This window comes from Bidens hawaiensis, unplaced genomic scaffold, assembly GCF_021521415.1.
Source record: "Bidens hawaiensis isolate Kalapana, Puna unplaced genomic scaffold, B.hawaiensis_p1.1 tig00027296_1, whole genome shotgun sequence".
In the NCBI taxonomy this organism is placed as follows: Eukaryota; Viridiplantae; Streptophyta; class Magnoliopsida; order Asterales; family Asteraceae; genus Bidens; species Bidens hawaiensis.
In genome coordinates, this window is record NW_027494404.1 from 129,297 (window position 1) to 152,701 (window position 23,405).

Genomic DNA, 23,405 nt, shown 5'->3' on the forward strand with positions numbered 1-23,405 from the left:
TATGACCATTCGTTAGTCTTAGTGAATTAGAACTGTTTCGTGTCCAATTCGTTAAGATTTTACACGAACTAGCTAAACGAATAAGATGTTACACGAATCATATTTGGATTCGCTTAAAATATAACGAACTAGAGTTTAGTTCGTTAAAATTAAATAGTAATTCGCTATTTCAGTTCGTTAAGATATTTACTTGATAGCAAATTGCCTGATTCGTTATCTTATTGTAACGAATCAGAGTGATTCCTAACGAATGACATTAATTAAAATTTAAAAAAAAATATTTAATAAAGGATTTAAATAATTAAAGGATTTAATTAAAGAATTTAAATCGTCTAATATGTAAATAGATTAATTACACTTATCTTTTCTCACATTCGATTTTATTTATACAGTAAACCATGTCTGATCAAGAACAACAAAATCAACCACCACAAGAACAACCTCCACAAGGACAACCACAACAACAAGATCAACAAGCTGAAGTGATCTTACTGTCATTCGATAAGAAGCACAACATCTGTGCTTATGTTGATCACGAGGTAACTGATTTGAGAACGTTTGGAGCTATGTTAACTTTCTTGCGATGTTCAAAGATATACTATGCAATCACTGCTAAACCTAAAGTGTATCTTAGTATAATCAGACAATTTTGGAACACGGCGGAATATGTTGAGGCAGATAACTGGGTTCGAGCTACAATTAATCAGACTCCAATTACGATTGATGTTGAGGTCATTCATCGAGTACTTCAATTTGACGATAATGATGATAACCCGAGTGAATTTGACAGGACATTGGTTAGGGGTTTATTCACACGCTTGAATTATGGAGGTGATATTCGTAAATCTATGTTGAACAAGAATGGATTGTGTCCACCATACAAGTATTTGTTGCATGTTTTACTTCATTGTATGAGTGGACGTCGCGGTGGTTTTGATGAATGTAGACTAAGTTTGCAGTCGGCATTTGTTGCTCTAATCCTGAACAATCCCTTCAACTACTCAGAACTCATCTTTGATCATCTGAAAGAGCAAGTTCAGCAAACTCTACCGTCAAAGAAGTTCTTGATGTACCCTCGCTTTTTACAGCTAATTATTCAGGATTTGATTCCGAATTTGGTGATTGATCGATCGTTGGTGAACGATGTTCTTGATATGGAAAATCTGAAAGCTGAAACGGTGCATCATATGTTAATTTATAGAAAAGACAAGCCACAGGATAAACGGATGATTGGTCATATAATCAATCCGGATTACGTATGTCCTCCTAACGAGCGCTGGATCCACGATGATTCGGATTCCGAGCATGAAGGGGGAGAAGGTGGGAACAATGATGGTGGAGATGATGATGGTGATGGTGATGGTGAAGCTGGTGAACGTGCTCTTAAAGAACAACAGGATGTAGTCGATGTTGCTCTAGCTGCCACCATGAAAGCTCAGCTGGAAAGAAAAAAGAAAGGGTAAAGCTGTAGCTACTGGTGAACCATCAAAGAAGTCCCGCATGTCTGCTGGGGCTGGGGTAATTATTGGAACTCCACCACCACGTCAATCAACTCCTCAAAGCTCGGCGGTGCTGCTAACTACTAGCACTCCGATGCTCACCTTGACGACGACGATGGTGTCACATGAGAGGCTCGGTCTTATTCCTCAAATGGCGTTAACCGAAATACCGAGGCCTCCTGCTGTGTTGTCTACAGTATCTTCTACCACATCAATGAGACCTCCTCCTCCGCCAACAACTACTCTTCCTCCACCTCCGCCTAGTGATGTCTCTTTCATGAGAATTACTCAGCCTCAAGGACCTGTTCAACCTGTTCATCCATCCGTATACAACTTACCACCAGGTCGTCAAACTGAAATGCTATTAAATCTGCTACATCTATATGAAAATCAAATGGCAGCTGCTCGTCAAACTCAAGAACGACTCATGGAAAATCAACGACGAATGATGAGTTATATTTCTTTTTGTCAAAAAGAGACTAAGTCGTTACGTACGATTGTTGAGTCTCAGGGGGTGAAATTAAAAGAACAAGAAGAGTTGATTTTACAATTAACTTGTAAAGAAGATGCCCTCAAGAAACTTAAGAATAACGATGATGATCCTGACGAGTCTGATGCAGGAGGTGAGCCTAAACAATCGCATGGTTCATCCTCTGGTGCAGATGTTAGTGGCGGTGATGATTCGAGCAAGCAGATAATTATTTATCAAGATCCAACAGCTGCCAAGCCAATTGAAATGATTGCAGCTAACACAGTGGTATTTGTTGATGGATCACGGGTAGTTTGTAGTGTGGTAAACAGAGATGAGATAGAGGCTGGTGAGTTTGTTATTAGATCCTTGACACGGGAGCAGATTTCGATTTTGGTTGGGCTGAATGATGATCAGTTGACTGCTTTAGAGACTGAGCCCGATGTCGAAGTGATAACTGAGGAAGAATTGAAAGTTGATCCGTTATTTATGAACACGAACTTTATTTATGAGGATGAAGAGATTGAGATGGAGGATGTTACAGCTGAAGAGTACCCGGACTTGTACCAACATGCAAACGTTGATCAAGGTGCTCTGGTATTTCATGAAGAAGTAATTAAAGAGACTGAGGATGACCTGGAAAAGGTTGTGCAGCGAACAGTTCCTTCACTCAAAGAAGTGACTGATGAGGACATAGAAAGATGGTTCAAACGTCAGAAAGTGGGTAAAATTATCAGTGCTTATCGTTATGTAGATCAAGAAAGAAAAGATACTGCTGCTGCTTGGATTGAGGCTAATCAGGTGACTACCTTCAAGACTGTTTCAAAGGTACACGGTGATATTGTTTCATGGGCTTATGATTCTGACCTTAAGGTATGCATAGTAAAGTGGGAAAAGGGTGTCCAGTATTACGAGAGGATAATGGATGTTTTAACTCTACTGCGTTGGGATGTACGTACCCTCGCGAGACGTCCATTTATCAATCGTGGGGATCATCGAATGGCTGAGTGGTTTCATCAACACTTACTGTTCGAGGTCAATCATGTCTTCAAATTCTTCAAACCCCAGGTCCCAAGACGTAAGCGCATTGATAAGATTGATCCAAGGACCGGCTGGAAGAAACTTGTCTTGAAAGTGAAGCCGCCAAAGACGATGAAAAAGGTTCCTGTGAAGAAAATGCCTCAAGATATTTATCTGTCTTTCAACCGTTGGTACTATGACAATCGTACTGGCGAGGCCATTATTGTTCGTGGTCGAGGACTGCAGACTAAGCTCCTCAAGATAATCGACCCAATGTGGTTGGTTAATTTATCAGAGACAGACAACGACGTGCTACACAGGAAGCAGATTTTGTTTGAACGCCAAGAAGATTACGACCTGGCTATGCAATTCCAACGATTCGTTCGTGTGTGTCATGAACATGGAATTCATAGTTGCAGAGATTGGCAGTCCAAGCGCTTCAAATAAGTTAAAGAAAAAGAGCTCAAGACGAGGGAGTGTCTGTTAGTGCACGGTTTTGCGTCTAGAGTCTTTGTATTTATCGTTAATGTTTTATTCATTAATTAATGTAATATTTTATGTTTATTATTGACTAGTTCGTTAAGGGTAAGTCTAGTTCGCTAGGGATGTTAGCGAACTAAGATATTATAATGTATTCCCTCCTTATTCGTTAGGGGATGTTAACGAATCAGGGGGTGGTTCGCTATGATAATTTATGTAACGATGGGGAAGCTGGTTCGCTAGGGGATGTTAGCGAACCAGGTCGCCTTCTATATATAGTGAACTACTGTTCATTTTGTAAAAGAGGTTTTTGAGAGAGAAAAGTTTTCAGTAATTGATCTCTCTCAAGCTTCACCTTAACATTATTCGTTTAATCTATTGATAATATATACACATACATAACATTAAATCAAGGTAAACTATGAACTAGATCTTTAATAGTGGTAATCGGATAGTTACATATCTGAGATCTGTTTATTGTTATCGATTGACTATTAATCCGGGATCCAACATGAAGTAAGAAAGAATGTAAATATCAAGAACACGTTTTCTTGAGAGAATGTAGAAAGTAATCAAGAATTGGTTTATTGAAAGGTGGAAGGTAATTAATAACTCGTTTATTGAAATACGAACGTAAGAAGGTCAAAGGAAAATAAGATAGATGGAAAAGAAAGAAATAATGCAGTCAAAAGTCTAGAGAAAGAAATTTTGATCACAAATTTTGAAGATGGAAGATGAAATAATATGATATTTTGATCAAAAGCAAAAGTAAGAAATCATAAGCCGTTTTGGTTATGTTTAGCAAGAGAAAGAGTAAGAAACCTAGTTCGGGTTATAATGAGAGTAACAAAGAATTTGCTAGAATTCAAGAAAGAGTCGGAAACTCTTAGGTCGCGTTCATTTCACGGAATGAAATAGAATTAGAATCGGAATTTGCATAGAAATTGGAATTTAAACATTCCCATAGGATTTGAATTTGCTGGAATTGGAATCCCAATTCCATCTAACGTGTTTGGTTGGCCAATGAGTTGGGGCAATCACTTTGACCCACTCTACCGACGACCCACAACATTTTTGGACAATCCAGCCCGCTGATGATCCGAACCGCTTCCACCCGACCCGGCCCGGCCCGCTTTCGTTTTTTTTGTTTCGTTTTTTTTGTTTCGTTATTTCCAGTTTCATTTCGGTTCGTTTTTTTTTTTTTTTGCTTTAGTTGGTTAGTTTATTAGGTTTTGTTCCGGCTCGATTTTGATTTTTTTGGTTCATTTAGGTTGGTTTTTCATTTTCTGTTTTCTTCAAGTTCGTTTTTTTCTGTTTTTTGGATTTCAGCCCGTTTCGGTTTTTTTGGTTCACTTAAGTCGTTTTTTCTATTTCTGTTTGGTTCAAGTTCTTTTATTAGGCTTATTTTGTTCAGTTTTTTTGTTTTGTGTTTGGTTCAAGTTCGTTTTTTGCTTATCTTGTTCAGTTTCTTGGGTTTTGGCTCGTTTCGGTTTTTTTGGTTCGTTTATGTTGTTTTTTTCGGTTTTTGTTTGTTTCAAGTTCTTTTTTTGCTTATTTGTTCGATTTTTGGGTTTCGGCCCGTTTAATTTTTTGGTTTGTTTTTTTCAGTTTCTGTTTGGTTCAAGTTCGTTTTTTGCTTATTTTGTTCATTTTTATAGGTTTCGGCCCGTTTTGGTTTTTTTGATTCGTTTATGTTGTCTTTTCGGTTTCTATTTGGTTGAAATTCGTTTTTTGCTTATTTTGTTCAGTTATTTGGTTTTCGGCCAGTGTAGGTTTTTTTGTTCGTTTTTATCGGTTTCTGTTTGGTTTAAGTTCGTTTTTTTGCTTATTTTGTTCATTTTCTTGGGTTTCGGCCCGTTTTGGTTTTTTTTTGGTTCTTTTATGATGTTTTTTTGTTTATGTTTGGTTCAAGTTCATTTTTTGCTTGTTTTATTAAGTTTTTTTGGTTTCGGCCCGTTTAGGTTTTTTTGGTTCGTTTATGCTGTTTTTTTTGTTTCGTTTCCGTTCGGGTTTAATTTTTTGTTTGTTTCCTTTTTTTTGTTTCACTTTAGTCGGTTTACTCGGCTCGATTTAACTTCTATTTGGTTAGTTTTTTGTGTTCGGTTTAGGTTTTTTTTATATTTCATTTTGGTTAGTTCGGTTTCGTTTCATTTCGGTTTCTATTATTTGTTTCGTTTTGGTCCATGAAATGGCCTAGCCGTCGGCGGACCGGGTCGGGTTGAGCCGAACTGACCCTGATGTCAAACCGAACACAAACTGACGCGGGCGCAGAACTGAATGCGAGCTGACCCGGGGCATTGACCCAAACGCGACCCGACCCGGAGCACTGAAAGCGCTAAGACTCAGAGCGTCTATATGAATGTGAACACACCCGAAATGTCGACCCGAGCGCGACCATGTTAGTCGACCAGTTTTAGATTCCGTAAAATTTACTTGAATTCCTTCACATGATGGAAGGATTTAGAATCCCGTTGTTTAAAGGAATTTGAAGAAATTGAATTCCAATTCCAATTCCAATTCATTGTCAACCGAACACACCAAAATGGAATTAAGATTTCAATTCCAACGAAACGAACACGCCATGTCATGAGATTTTAATTCCAATTCCTTTGAATTTCCACGAATTCTGTAAAACGAACGCGCCCTTAGTTTTAAAGCAAGAACAATTCAAAAGAAGGAAAGAAAGAATAAAGAAATCAAGAAGAAGTATGAAAAAATGTAGAGTGAGCAAAAAGAATGAAGAACGGGCAAGAAGAAAGAACGATAAAACCCGTGTGGTTTAATAAAACGATAAAACCCGTGTGGTTTAATCAGAGAATTAGGAAGGGAACAAGTTGGTTTCAAGATTAAGAGAAATATTGAAAGTCAATCCCGAAATGCATTTAAAAGAAAATTTGAGGGCCAAAGTGGAAAGTTTAATTAAGTTGTTGATAGAATTACAAATTTTGTCCTTTAAAAAAGCCAAATTACGGTTCGTGTCCTTTTTTTAGTTTCTTTGCAGGAGGTGTAATTTAAACATTTTTTTTCCTACACGTTATGTCCTTTACGCTAACTGGGTTAGAAAAACTCAGTTAAGTATGACATGTGCCAGACATGTGATGGGCATAATTGTAATTCTAATGTATCCTTAATTTAAAAAAAGAAAAGAAAATATATATATAATAACTAACTTAAAACAAAAAAAAAACAAAAAAAAAAAACATTTTCAATTTCTCTTTCTGTCTGCAACTTCACCCTCCCTTTCTTCTTTTTAGTTCTAAACCACCACCACAACAACCACCACACCATTACCATCGCACCACCAACGCAGCACCACACCACCACAAAAAAAAACCCTTTAATTACTAACCCCTTAACCCGAGGATGGTTGGAGGAGCTCTGTGGCGAGGATGGTGGTGTTGGCGGAGTGTGGTGGCGACGGCTGTGGGTTACGGTAGTGGTGGTGGATTTGGGTGGATTTAATGTTGGTGGGTGGCTGGAGGGGGTTATGATGCAGCGACTAGGGTTACGAATTTGGGTGGGCGATGGTTACAGCCAGTTACGCTAGGGTTTTGATGGAGGTTTTAAACGGTAGGATTACGGCCAGATGGTTTAGGTGGTCGGAAACGGAAGTGGTGGTTCACGTGGCCGAAAAAGGAGGTGGTAGTTCAGGTGGCCAGAATTTCGGAGGTGATGGTTCAGGTAGCCGGAAACGGAGGTGGTGGTTCACGTGGCCAAAAAGGAGGTGGTGGTTCACGTGGCCAGAATTTCGGAGGTTATTGTAGCATCCTAAATTTTCATATTTAATAAAGAAAGTTACATTTAGTGATTTCGCGTTAATAATTAAAAGATCATGGGCTTAGATTAATCAAGATGGGATTATGGATATGATGGGCTTAGGGTCCATGGGTCTTAGGAGTATAAATACTCCCTTAAACCACCCTTAAACCCTAAACCCTCATTTCTTTCCATCTTATTCTCTACACACTAAAAAACACACACATCCAACACCATTATACACGGCCGAGAGATTTGAGCGAAGTTAGAGATCGAGTGGACGGTAGTTCAAATAGATCTTTATCACACAAGCTACATAAAAGATCTAGAGTTGTTAACCAAGTTTAACGAAATCCAAACGAGCACTAAAGGTACGTCTTTTACCTTAAAGATTACGTTTTTATTAACGTTTAACCTTGAAACTTAGAACGAGAATGGATCTGGTGTAAATGAAACGTAAAGTTGTAAACTTGAGGCTAAAAAGAACTTACAGGACCTGCAATAGGTGCGGCTCGTTTAAAGATAAACCTTAGACCTAGTATTAAACGTTTTTAATCATAAAGGTCCAAACTTTATATGTTTTAGAGCCGAGTCTTATCCGAAAATGACCTTAGGAGTGTTTACGGGATTGATTAACGACCCCTCAAGGTTCGCATGATTGAATCAGAAATGATTACGGGTCGAAAATGAAATCACGTCGATGCTGCGGATAACTTCGCTAGACAAGTTCGCCCGTGGATAAGTTCGCACCATGTGTATGTTCGCTGGACTCTAAGTTCGCCGAACCCTATGTTCGCTGGACTCTAAGTTCGCTGAACCTTAAGTTCGCCGAGCCATAAGTTCGCTGAACCTTAAGTTCGCTGAACCCTAAGTTCGCTTAAGTTAAGTTCGGTAACGAATCGGATTACGAATCAGACTTAAATCGTTATGAGGAATGAGTTAATGAATTAGAAAATAAATTAAAATCCTAGTGGAAAATGTGTTAAGACAGTTAATGAAAATAAATTTTTTCCGAGATGACCTGGCAGCTTAACCCCAGCCAGGGGCTCTGCCCCTTGGACCCCGCTAGGGGCTGCCGCCCCTAGAACCCCGCTGCCAGGGGCGCTGCCCCCGGAACCCTGTTCGCTGAGGGTTATGATTAGACTAGAAACGCAAGATAAGTAATGATAGTTAATTGATGCATGTAATTATTATACAGTTAGTCGTGCCCAACTGAAGAAAGGAATAACTATTAACGGTGAACGTAGCCGACTTCAGGTGAGTTTCTAGCCCCACTTCCTTGTTATGTTTTCGGGGCTATGTGCATACTCGATGTGATAGTTAATACACTTACCTTAAGTGGTAAGTGTATGCCTTGTATGATTTAGGTATGATGATTTCTTGACGGTGCGTGAACGATCTTCGGATATTGCATGTAACGTTAGGTGGTAGTTAAAGATATGATTGATATGTATGATGTAAGATATGATGTATGTATGAATATATATGATGTATGCATACTGTATGTATGATATGTTGATGATACCTGAATGCTCTTAGGAGATTGCACGTATTGTCAAGGAAAGTATGCAAGAGCAGGTATAGTACGGTTGCATGAAACAAAGGGACCAGACCCTAATAATATCTGTGATGGTAGGGACCAGACCCTAATAATATCTGTGATGGTAGGGATCAGACCCTAATAATATCTGTGATGTTGGGGACCAGACCCTTATAATATCTGTGATGTTATGGACCAGACCCTTATAATATCTGTGAGGTTATAGGGCGAAGGCTCTTTAAATAGGATGGATAGTTATATATGAAGAGTAAGTAAGATTAATGTACATCCCCTTCGGGCACGTGTGCAAGTATGAGAACAGATTGTATGTTGTATGATTAACTAGAACTCACTCAGTGTAACTGACTTTTAGTATGCACGCAGGTGAGTAGATTGAGGCAGCTTGCATAAGAGGAAGCACATGGCATGAACTTGAAGAAGCTGGCATCTCAAGAAATGTTATGTTATTCTAAATACAATGTTTTATGTTTTAAATAATTTGAATGCCCGTTAAGACAACAAAGTATGGTTTTGTAATATGATGGTTTGAATGTTTTAATATTCCGCGAATGTTTTTTATTTTATTTATTAACTCTGATATTATGAACTGTGTTTATGAGTAAATCCAACGTCCAAAGTAGGGCACCGGTAACGGGGCTTTACAGTGATGGTTCAGGTGGCCGGAAACGGAGGTGGTGGTTCAGGTGGCCGGAAACCGGAGGTATGGGAGTGGTGATAAACTTTTTGCAGGTGTAGACGAAAAGACCAATATGCCCCCACATGTGCCTCACGTGAGGGTATTTAACTGAATTTTTCTAACCCAGTTAGCGTAAAGGATATAACATGTAGGAAAAAAATGTTTAAAGTACACCGCCTGCAAAGAAACTAAAAAAAAGACACGAACCGTAATTTGGCCTTTTTTAAAGGGCAAAATTTGTAATTCTGTTTAAGTTGTTTGGATTAGTTTGAAAGTGTTCAATGTTTATCTACTTAGTAAGTACTAAGCATTCCTCACCCGTCCCTCTTCTCCATCTATAAAATTACACTACAAATCACTATATTTCTCTATCTTGTTCAATTAAATATATTTTTTAACCTTTATCATTATAGTTTTCTTTCTTCCCTACTCACAACCAATTTAACAAATATTAAAAAATAAATATGGACAAACAAAGATTCCCCAAATTTACAAAAAATCACTATTTTTTCTCTTTTCACCTTATAATTTACACTTACAAACATTTAAAACTTTACTCTATAATTTACAGCCTCTTCTCACATAAATTTAAGGGATGGCTATGAATGCTCTAACTACTAAGTACAGTTCCAGTATATTTGGGTTTTGTCGTTTAAATAAGATGTTTTGAGTTTTTTATTTAGTATGCAATTTCGGTTTTTAATAAAGCTTTGGTTGATCAATTGTTTGTTTCACAAAATAAAGTTGTGTTCATCTTTTTGTTTATGGTTTTTGGGTTAATTATTGTGTTGGGGCTAACATATTAAGTTAAACCTTTTCTTTAAAAGTTGAGATCAATACACTTGCACGCTTAATCATTTAATTCATGTCATGAAGAGAAATGCAGCTGACATATATAAATATCAACTCATTTGTTTTGATTTAAGTTATATAATCACTACAAAACTCTTTCATTATTAATTTATTATTTTCATGATATTAACGTAATACTTATGCAAACAATATTAAGATCGATAGTATCTTTTTAACGGCTTTTAATTAAAGAAAAATTGGATTTTAATAACTCAAACTATATACTATTAGCCAATATTAATCTCAAAATAATATGACTACCACCGATCTCAACTTTCAATTTTGTTATCAGTAACCATCCCGGTCTAACGGACTTTTAACTTTATCAGTTAAGTAGGTGTAAAAGACATGATATGATGATCTCGTTTGAAACCTTGACTGTGAATGAACGATTGATTGATTGATTAATAATAAAATAGGTATATAAATATCCGAATCGTCTTTTGATCCGGCTATAGACCTTTAGTCTAGTTTTGATAGCTTTAAACCTTAATTGATCATTTGTTTAAATAAAATATTTAGACATGTAGTCTTTTTGTTTATTGACTAATCATATGCTGAGTTTCCTCTTCATGAAAAAACATCTATAATCTGTTTCTTCTTCAAGAAGAAATATCCATTGATTGCTACCTTTGTATGTAAAATATTATATTTCTTAATCACGAAGAAACAATATATTAACTATATTCCTTGTATATAAAATGTTATGTTTCTTAATCGCGAAGAAACTATATATCCTTATGAATGTAAAATTTGTGTTTCTTAATTGTGAAGAAACATTACTATAATCCTTTGCATGTTTAAAGCTTATGTAAACATAATTATGATCAATGTTTATGCTATACCCCTGACTATGGTCTAAGCCATGTAATATAATAAAATAATGATTTAGGCAGAACCCCTACCTTATACGGGTATTCGGAGTTTATATACCTACGCTTGTATGAGCAGCACTTTTACTCTGTGTTGCATACTAATGCTTAAATTGTCAGAACTTCGGGTCTTAGCACGAACTTCGAGGTTGGCACACAAACCGAGGCGACGTATGGTGGCTGTCGTGACGTGCACGTACTTCGAGGTAGAATGCCGGGTTATTTTCGGGTGGCACGCACTTCGAGGAAATGTCGGTTATTTGACACAGATTACGAGGTTCGACGCGCCAAACGATGCTCAGTACGCAAAACGAGGTAGAGAAAGAGTGATTCTAGAGAGAGAAAGGATTTTGGGTGTGAGAAGTGAATGTCGTGACCCTCCCTTTTATAGCTTTCTCAGCCCATCGCGATACGTGATGGGTCTTGGTAATCCCGTCACGTATCGCGGAGCCGTATATTATCCGCCGCTATACCACAAGCTGACACGTGTCCGCTGACTCATCAAGGTCCATTGCGATACGCGATGACCTGTGTTCTGGGCTCATCGCGTAGCGCGATGGGTTCCCGAATTCAATCTTTCACTTTTGGTCCCTTATCTTTTGGTAGCTTGTTACTTATGGGTTTAACTCTCATTGTCCAAAAATATTAAGGCGGCTCACGGCTATGCAAGCGTGCGAAGTGCAAAGTGCGCCATCAAAGCGCCACATTGCGCCCATCGCCCGTGCCCGAGCCTGTGCTCGTGCGCGTCGGGTGCTTCGCACCATCCGCTAGTACCACTTGGTGCATACTAGGCATAAAAGAACATTAATATTGAATTTTATCTCTTTGTAAAGAGCTTTCAAATCTTTACCACTTTTCATGTGGGATGGATTCTTAACTTCCTTATTTATATCCATGTAGAATGTTTTCACTTTCTTTCATATTTCCATGTGGGATGGAATTTTCTTAGCATGAGATGACTTTATTTATGGGATATTTTTATTTCCTTATAGAATGATCTTATTTTCTTTATTTAATTTTTCTTCATTATTTATTTTAAAGAATACCTTTAACTTTAATAAATTGTCAAATTTGGACCAAAATTTATGGGTATGAGTCTTACCAAACCAAGATATACCTTAAACGGGTTATAACATCTTATTAAATTAAAAATTATTCGCACCAAATTATTGATGTAAAAATCATATAAAATAAGATATACTAAAAATTAATATCTTATTTATTTTAAAAAAAGATATATATATATATATATATATATATATATATATATATATATATATTATTTAAATTGAAAAACCAATTTTATAGTAAAAAAAATAAACGGGTCTTGGGTCATCAAACCATAAGTATATTATTAAATTTCACAAATATTAATTATTATTAATTATAATTAATAAACAAATTTTATAGTAAAGAAAATAAACGGGTCTTGGGTCTCATCAAAACCATATAGCTTTTAAACCGGGTTATAACATCTCATTTATTTGTAAAACAATTTATTATTAAACCATAAGTATATTATTAACTTTCATACAATAAAAAAATATAAATTTCAAAAAATAAATAAATATTATAACAAACATTATAAAACAATCCCCGTAATACGGGGATAAAAACTAGTATTTCATAAATCTTGACTGCTATTATGTGGAGATTGTATCTAATAGAATCATTCTAAATCCTTACATTTACAACAAACACCACAAATTTTATAAAACAACCGAGTTTAATGTTTGTTTCTGTTTTACCCTTTTTACATCAAGTCAGCTTAGATTATGTCATAAAGTTATCAAATCAGTTTAAACAACTATATTCAAACAAACCACAACCCTCTAGATTGACCCAAAGTTGAATTCATTATAGCTTAAACCAAAGCACAATAATTCTACATTTCTATGTGGCTAGGTGCTATTGTCATGTAGTGTTAATTTATTTATGTTTTTTTAATTTTGAAATTGATGTAGTTGCATTAATTTAATAGTTTCAAATCAAGTTGGTTGTGGCTCAATGGTAGAGCACTCACTTTACAAGTGAGAGGTAGGGGGATCAAACCTCACTACCACCAACTTATATGGGAGATATGAGGGATGACCCTAGCTTGCCAGGGTTCGAGTCCTGATCTCACCCGGTTTTACCGGCTCCTCGCAGTCGTGCCGTTTGGAGGGCGTGGGGGTCGGGTTTTATCCGTGAATCCCTCAATAGGTGGACCGCTAGGGGCTCCGTCCGTCCGGACTAATGGCCAGCTCGCGCTACCTTTAGCCAATGAGGGCCGAGTACGGGGTACCCGGCGTTACTTAGTTGGCCGTCCAAAAAAAAATAGTTTCAAATCATGGCAACCACTCTCTGATCCAAGATTCTCTCATTTGTCAACGCAACTGCACGCCATCCACTTTTTTTTTACCTCTAAAATTATTAACTATTATCACACACAAACTGCCTCCTATAAAAGCTTCATCTCAATGACCAATTGCTGAACAAGAAGCTTCTGAAAATGTCTTCTCGCAAAGCATTCGCCATCATAGCTCTTCTGTTTATGTTATCATCAACCGGTATGAATTGTTTCATTTAGAATGATTTGTCTGTAATCCTCCCCAAATTATTTCCGTTGTCCGCAAAGCTTGCTTAGCAGCTTGCGAGCTACTTGAGCTATAATCGATTAAGGTGGTGTTTGGGATTCCTTATTGAAACCTCCTTTTGGCAATTTTAACTTTTGGTAGAAGTTAAGGGGGTGTTTGGTACAGAGAATAGAATTGTAGAGAAATGGAATTGCAGAGAAAGGGAATTGGTCTGGAGAATGAGAATTGACTGTTCTGTTTGGTAGTACAAAGATTTCAGTAGAGAAATATAGCTGAGAATCATTTCTCTTGTTTGGTACATAGAAAATAAACAGAGAATTATATCAACTTTATCATTAGCACAAGTATTTTTTTCATAACAAATATTTATTAAAAAATAAAAAACATATAAAAAGATGCATAAATTCCAACCAAAATATGCATTGATCAAAACAATTCACATACAAAACATAGTTTTTAAGCAAAAAACATCAACCATAGTTAAAACCAATTCACATACAAAACATACTTCAACCATACACAACTATCCCATTGAACCATCGGTATACAACTCGACCATCTCAATTTTCTCTTCTATTGTCAACGCAAGAAAAGAACGTCCTAGATCCACATCTTTACCAATCAAATGAGCTGCTTTGAACCGTTTTTTCGTAGTGATACCTGGTAAAGCTTTCAACTCATCACTAACCTTTTCATAGATTTCACGAGCCTCCATACCTTCTTTGCTAAGTTGTTCACCCACCATCTCCCCAAATCGAAGCAAAACTTCCTTGATATCTTTGCAAGACTCTCGATATATCTCATCTGCATCCGTGCTTCTACCTCTTTTGCGCTTGCTTGTTACACTTCCTGTTTGTCCTTCAGATCTATCAACATTTGGAACGGCTTCATCAACAAAATCAAAGTCTTCAATATCAACAGGTGAGGTTTTTTGCGTCTCTTGAACAACATCTTCTTCTCCAAGGTCAACTGCTTTACTACCAGTAGCTCTATCCTTACCGAATATGGTACACAATTTGTCATAGAAAGGAAATGACTTGTCACGAAAATTCACAGCACCTTTGTGAGACTACAAGACAATTACAAATAAATTAGACTAAAATTTTAAAATCTAAAAAATATATTTTTTAGAATATACCTTCACGTATTCATTCCAAACACTATCATCGGCAATAATACAACATTTTTGTCCATCCCAACCAAACCCATTTGTATGCACCATATCATATATAATGCTAAAGTGTGTCTTCCATGTCTTCATCCTAGACTTTATATGTGGTTCTGCTTTGAGGCCAGAGTTAGGAAGACTTACATCTAGCAATTGTTGAACACCATTTAAATAACCTGGTTTGAATCCATTGTCAGCACCAGCATACTTTCCGGATGCATGTATCTCCATTAATGCATCAATTAGCTTTGCATCTTCATCATTTGTCCAGGTATGCTTGCTCCGAGTAACACCTCTCACTATATTTGAATCTGCCATGTCTACGTACAAATGCATAATTATACAATTAAAAATCATAATTCATGTAACTACAAATACAAATATAACAAGAAACATTAATAAGAAACAAATAAAGTGCATAAATAAATATTAATAAGAAACATCCTTGGTTCTACAAATAAAAAATACATAATTGTCAAACATAATTAAGAAACATTATTGGCACGCTGCGCACGCATCGCAGTCCAACTATTAAACATTTCATTAGCAAGAAGGTCTCTACGATCGGTCCATTCTTGTGAGGGCTCGATCATAGAAATAACATTGTCATGGTCATTTGCAGGTTGTGTGTGATTTACTGAGATTTCGTTATCAAGAGGGTCTTCACTCATTGTTGTTCGTATGAAATTGTGCAATAAACAACAAGCAATGATGATATGTGGCATGGACTCTATGGGATGATATGAGTTATCACGCAAAATAGCCCATCTATCTTTAATCATTCCGAAACATCTTTCTATAACATTCCTGGCCGATGAATGTCTCATATTAAAGAACTCCTTAGCATTCGTAGGAGGACGAGACCAATCGTTAAGATGATAACGTTGACCTCGATATGGAGTTAAAAATCCTTCACCATTTGTATAACCGGCATCACAAAGGTAGTATGTTCCTACAATTAACCATAAACTCTATGTTAATTATCATACTTAAATCTATGTATATTCTTTGAAAATTGTCTATCACATACCCGGAGTTATTTTAAGACCATTGGGTCTACTGATTGCATCACTCAAAACTCTACTATCAGCTGCAGAACCCTCCCATCCCGCTAAGACATACGTAAATAAAAGGTCTCTCGTACATACTCCGAGTACGTTAGTACAAATCTGCCCTTTTCTTGTCCTATAAGGTTTTCTATCAATAGCAGGGACTTTAACTTTAATGTATGTTCCATCTAATGCTCCTAAGCAACCCTGAGTTAAAAGAAATCATTACTTACTAATGTATGTTAGCAAAAAATATATTTAATAAAAAATGTGTTTGACTAACCTTAAACCATTTCCATCTTTCATCAGTTTCATTATCTGGCACTGGCACGGGTGACTTGTAGAGTTCTTTGTGTAATCGACATATAGCATTTAAGACTAACTTGAAATACCGACTTACAGTTTCCCCGGACCGATGAAATCTGTTGACTAGTATCCTATTCTTTGCATTATGAGCAAGGGTATGTAAAAACATAGCAACTTGCTCATCGACTAACATGTTTTTACTATTCTTTAGTCCCCCTCTAGTTTCTAGCATATCACAAAGTGTTGTAAATGCATGTATATTCATTCTTATGTTAACAACACTCGTAACATCACTTTCATAAACCATCCTCACCATGTTTTCACGCCTATTATGGTAACTCATTAAATATTTTGTACGTAAAGTCATTGACTCAATCGACCGACGCAAATGATAAGTACACAACATCCACCAACGAATCGTAACATAAATGACATAAAATGCACCTATGGCAACTATTCTTTGTCTGGAAGGTGATCTTGCCATCTACACATAAAAATATAAGAAAATTCAAGAAAAACAAATAACTCCAAAATATAATCCAAATATTAGTTTGCTTTGTGTCTGTTAAATCTAAACTTCATTTAGCTAAGACTATTTCGAAGAGCCATCAATGAAAATAGTCGAAACCCAATAGACTACATCACCAGCTAATCGATTAGCAATTATAAAGGTTATTGAAGGAATAGGTGAATGTTGCAACCGATTGGTGAGTGACTGTCGAGATAACGATTAACAGGAGGCAATTGGGTTGCGGTGCTATGAGTTAACAGATTATAAGATGCATCAAAAGACAATATCACAGATCTACCTTACAAAGCAAAACCAGCAAAAAACAATGACTGCACTGCACAAAAGCAAAACCAGCAAAAAACAATGAGTTAACAGATTATAAGATGCATCAAAAGATGTCCAATATCACAGATCTACCTTACAACTGACTTACAAAACAAAGATTTACATGAAGGGTGTCATACTAATAAATATAAATTAGTATGCACAACGGAGATAAGCAAATGCATGTGTGTGAAGTATGAGTGAAACATATACATGTATGAATAACATAAGATACAATCATCTATATTCAGTTCATTCTTCCATTCCACAAGCTATAAAAGACCTTTAATAAAAAGACTAAAAAAAGCAGCAGTGAAGCAGAGCATAATCATACCCTGAGCTTATAGAGCCAAGATCCAAATCCTCAGGCATAAACAAAACTTCAAACAATTATATTCAAAGTACAAAAAGATAAACTTTTTTTTAATTAAGTTTACATGCCTTAGTTATTCTGAAGGTGTTGAGTAGTCCTAACAAAACAAAGTCTTTGTTTATTCGTTAACTTAATAATAATAATAACTCATTCATCATCATCAAGTACTATGAATCGAATAATAAACATCTATTCATTCTTTAAAGTTTAAACATCTAGATGAGAAGTCGATTCCAATACAGATTAAAAGTTAGGTTGCTTGAATCAATCAGTAAAAGCAGAACATAGAGATAGAAAGAAACAAACAAAGCAGCATACATCATCCGTACATCTAAGCTAAATCATCAACACCGATCTATTATATATAAATATAAATATATGAAGATCGAATATGCATAAATAAATAAAGAGAAAATCAGAGTGATAAAATTAAGGATCTGCTGCACCTGAATCGAAGGTTGATTGGAAGCAAAAGTTGGAGGCTTTTTTAGGGTTTTCTAAAACTCCTCGGAGTGGCCGTGGAGGAGTTGAGACTGAATGAAAGATGGGAGAAATGAAGGAGGAAAATGGGAGAAATGAAAGCAGAGAAATCCAATTCTCCGCTTTTTTTAGAGAAACAAAATCAGAGAAATGGAAATGGTTTATTTCCATTTCTCACATCTTTCTTTCATAAACAAACAAGAGAATTCTTTCCAATTCCATTTCTCACCCCTCAATTCCCTCTACCAAACACCCCATAATAGTTTAAAAGGTGTTTGGTAACCCATAAGTTCTTTTAGATTTTAACTTCTTAGATAGTGTAAAAATAAGGTTTTTGAAAAGTTAAGGAATTCCAACTTTATGAACTTTTGAGTTTGGTGAGGATGAATATTACCCATTACACCCTTCTCAACTGCAATCCTAAACATTTTTATTAAAAAAAAAACAACTTAAAAAATGTCATTTTTTTTGTCATTTTACATTAATAAGGTAATTCAACATTTTTTTTAAAACAACTGTAAGGCCAACATTTATACCGCACCCGTCTCGATCATTTATCAGGACCTACAACAACTTATTGACTTATTGCTTAAAAGTTAATCCAAACACTTTTTTTGAAAACTCCTTTTTTCAAAAAGTCATATGTTAAAAGTCCTTTTTACAAGAAGTCCTTTTGGACTTGAATAAGGAATCCCAAACACACCCGAGACTTAAATGTTAAAAGTCCTTTTTTACAAGAAGTCATTTTGTTAAAAGTCCTTTTTACAAAAAGCTTGAAATGAGCCGAGTCTTTTCGCGTCCGAGACTTAAATAAAGCTCGTTTAGTCATTAACTCGAGCCTTGAATGAGAAGCTCGTTTAGGCTCGTCGGCCTTAAAAAGCCTTATGTAGTGGCGGACCCATGAGATTTTTTTGTAAAGGCCCTTATGTACTTTGAGTTTTAGCACTTTTGAACTTCTATTTATTACTTTCACACTGCAACCAAGCTCGAGCCGAGTTTAGACGTGTTTAAGATTTTTTCCAAAAAATATAAAAATATTTGTAATAAATAATGAACAATCCGAGCTTGAAAGAAATTTTCCTCTCAAAAGTCTCTTTAACAAAGTGACATAACAAAATACCCAAAGGAGGTCCTGGGTTCGGGCTCCAGAATGTAAAAGAAATTTGTTTTTTTTGGCTCCTCTCTTTTACACCTCTATCACACACGTCATTTAATTTTATCCAAGTATGTTTAAATATCCTATTGTATTTCAGAAATTAGTAGAAAACTGATGACCGAAGATGGTTTTGCACCTCCCCCGTCTCTGTTTGAGGTGATGATTTCAATCAAATTTTAATCTAATCATGCCTTTTTTTTTAAACTAATTTTTCTGTTCATTAACCACAAATAATTACATTACAATAAAGTGAGGGGTAAACAAGCAACATGATGCATTGCAACCTCCCTTTTGAATAGCAAATTAAATCCTACTAAAAATGAAGCTTTGGGATTAATCTGATTAGTAATGTCCTTACATAAAAGTTTATTGGAATGACAAATGTTTATTTGCAGGAAAGTCGGGGTGAATCGAGGGAGATGACGGAGTTCGATTACGAAGAGGCAGCCGCCAACACCGACAACACATCTAGTTATAATCTGCCTACTCCTGATCCTGAAGCACCAGCACCTCAACCATAATCATTGTCCATGTAATAATTAATGAACAAAACTTTTGAGTTCATTCATTGCTCTTTATAATTCAACTTGAGGTTCAAATTGTTAACGCATTTGGCTTGTTCGTCATAGCACATTTCGTGTATATAAGTCGTGCTCTAATCAATGTTATACATCGTTTAGTTAAAGTCAAAAATTTAGAACACTCGTCTATATTTTTTTGATTACCATGTAGTTTATTTTGATTTTACCTCGTTACATTCAGGTTGCAAACACACACAATTAAACTAAAAAACAAAGGACCACATGATTTACATGGTTCGATCTACACCGACCCGCGTTCTTAGCTGTTACCATGATATATTATTATTACTCTCACGTTCGTGATGAGAAATTACATAAACAAGATGACATATAAATAAATAGAGATTAAGTTTTAAGCTTTGTTGAATAAGAAATGATAAACGGGTCATTATAAGACATACATGGCTGGTTCAATAAACCTGTCATGCCTTCAATCTTCATTAGACCTAATAAAAACATGCATTATATACGCTACCTTTAAAATGCATTATCTTTATATAATTAAATATTGCCCAATGGCTGATCATGAGACTTCCCGTAAGGGTGTTTGGGGGCACCTGTCGGGTTTGCCTCATGTTGGCACCGGTTCCCTCAGCAAAACGTCACTAATACGACAAAACATCGGGTTGGGGTATCGGGTTTGTGAAGTTGAGGTTAGAGGAAGAGAGAGACCAAAAACACCTCAACCAATCGTACATTTTCTTTTGACTTTTATTTTTTTAATTAATCTCCGTACACTCCTAATAAAAAATTCACGAACTACTTACTTTTTACATGAAAGTATTTATTTAATTTACATACACCTATAATATATATCTTCATAAACTTCTTATTTTTGACATGACATTCTTTCGTTAGTCCAATATTCTTGATTTATTCATAAATCTTCATACACCCTTTTTGATGATGTTGCTTTATTACTATAACAAAAATTTAAACCATATGCTATGATGTCATATTAATGTCACGTAGAAAGTAGAGCAGTACCTAATTAACTCATCAACAAGTGTCATATAGAAGTTGATTGAAATGAGGTGGGCACCTGTAACATCCTACTTTTGGTTATTATAATGAAAAAATAAATTTCGTTATTTCATAGTGGGTTGTTATCGGTTTAGATAAATAGAATACGAGTTGGGCTAGTGTTGGGTAAATGAATATGGGTTATGAACTTGGGTTAGGAAATAAAGAAGGAAAGACCATGGGCTTAAGCCCATGATCCATAAATATATAAACCCTTAATATCCATTTAATCCTCATTCACACATATTCCATACACCACCCAAAACACACACTTAAGATTTCTCTCTAGTTCTTCCTTATCTCTAGCCGAAATCAAGAAGGAAACCGAGCACCGAACCAAGGTAATGATAGTTTAATATTGTACGAGCCTAAAACGTTAGTTATAGTCGCGTAACGACGAGCTGACACTGTTAAACCGTTTAAATCACAAGATCCGGGTGGAATCGAGTATAAACCGGACCTAAGATGAGTTTAGGGATCACCCTAGCTCAAATCTGGATCAAACGGGGCGAAAAACGATGAAAACGGTGGAAGAACGAGTGAGATCTCGTTTTTCCGGCGAAAACGCGGTTTTCCGGGGATGACGGCGCCGGAAAAGATAAAGGTGTCAGGGAATGTTCCCTGACCTAACCCTAGTTCGCTAAGGAAACTTAGAGAACTAGAGGGTGATTCTTTAGCTGATTCGCTAAGGGAACTTCGAGAACCAGAGGGTGATTCTTTAGCTGATTCGCTAAGGGAACTTAGAGAACCAGAGGGTGATTCTTTAGCTGATTCGCATAAGGAAGCCTAACGAACTAGGCTTGATTCTTTATCTGATTCGTTAAGGAAAAGGGTAACGAATTACCCTTGATTCTTTAAAACCATTCGTTTACAAAGATAACGAATTAGAAGGTCTAATTTGCTAAGACCAGAGTAACGAATTGAAGTTTAACAGAAGGACAGAATGGTCCTTGAACTTTGAAAGGAGTGAATTAATTACAAATAAGCTAGTGATATGGCTAGTAATAGATAATTAATACGAGTAATTGTTATACAGTTAGCCGCGCCCAACTGAAGAAAGGAATAACAATTAACGGTGAACGTAACCGACTTCAGGTGAGTTTCTAGCCCCACTTCTGTGTTATGTTTTCGGGGTTGTGTGCATACTCGATATGTTTGTTAATACACTTATCCTGAGTGATAAGTGTATGCCTTATATGTATGATGTGAAATGTATGAATGATTGCTTGTTAGTACGTGAACGATCTTCGGATATTGCACGTACTGTCAGGTTGTGGTGTTACGTATAATGTAAGTATAATGTATTTGCTTATATGTATGAATGCGATAAAGTTAACAAACGAAGGAAAGGCATGGTTGTATGGTAACGAAGAGGGACCGGACCCTAATAATATCTGTGATGTTAAGGACCAGACCCTAATAATATATGTGATGTTAGGGACCAGACCCTAATAATATCTGTGATGTTAGGGACCAGACCCTTATAATATCTGTGATGTTAGGGACCAGACCCTTATAATATATGTGAGGTTATAGGGCGAAAGGCTCTTTAAAACGTATGATTATGTATGTAAAGAAAGTATGAAGGTAAGAATGAAAGTATATGCACTTATGTGTGTATGAAAGAAAGTTAAGAGGTTAAGTATGAAATGTAAGAAGGTATTGTATGATTATGTGATTAACTAGAACTCACTCAGCGTAGCTGACTTTTAGTATGCACGCAGGTGAGTAGAACGAGACAGGTAGCTTGAGGAGGACACATGGCAGAGTTGGACGAAGCTGGCATCTAAAGATTTTGCTATGATGTTTTATTTTAAAAGACTATGTTTTATTTTTAAATGACTATGAATGCTCGATAAGACAAGAATTATGGTTATGGAATGTAATGGTTTGAATGTTTTTAACGTTCCGCGAATGTTTTAATTAACTATGATATTTAGAACTGCGTTTATGAGTAAATCCAACACGAAAGTAGGGCTACCGATAACGGGGCCTTACAGCACCACCTTTTATGGCCTCTGAACGTTACCTAATTGAGGAGAGAGAATAAAAAATGACATCACGAATATTTTTGGACATTTTAGGGTTGAAGGTTGGGTGGGTTGGGTGAGGTACGTCTAGCCCCTCACCAACATCACACTCGGGATGAGATCGGGACCGTACCGGTACCGGGATTGAAGGTAAAAATTCGGAAAATACCGTACCGATACCAAAACTTAAAACTACACCGATTCGGTACCGACGTTATCAAATCAATACCAGTACCAACCGGTACTAGTATCGATTTTGCTCATCACTACACCACACAACACTTTTGGTCTAAAAGTGTTTTTTTTATTGATTGACTCTCTTTAATAATTTTTTATATTTATCTTTTAAAATGATTTTTTTTAAATAAAATGTCTTTCCCTTGTATAATATTAAAAATAAAAGAATCCAACTATAATAAAGAGGCAGGTAAGCGGGCAACAAGTTGCGCCGCCACCCCCTTTTAAAAGAAAATGAAAATGAAAATTAATTATGATATATTTTATACGCTGAAGAAGTTATTCATGGTGTCTAATAAGTTGGGAGGACTTGGTAGTCTCTTCTATATTTTGTTGTTATTCATTCATTCATAACATTAATCTAAATTGTTAAATTGGATCCAAAGTCAGAAACCCTAAATTCGCC

At 36.1% G+C, this 23,405-nt stretch overlaps 1 long non-coding RNA gene across 1 annotated transcript; it reads left to right on the plus strand.

The window, feature by feature from the left end:
- The first annotated feature begins 13,545 nt into the window (after positions 1-13,545).
- Positions 13,546-19,668, plus strand: LOC143575087 (uncharacterized). Its single transcript, XR_013142712.1, has 3 exons — positions 13,546-13,734; positions 19,226-19,284; positions 19,524-19,668. It is a non-coding gene; the product is annotated as an uncharacterized LOC143575087 (long non-coding RNA).
- Positions 19,669-23,405: the final 3,737 nt, after the last annotated feature.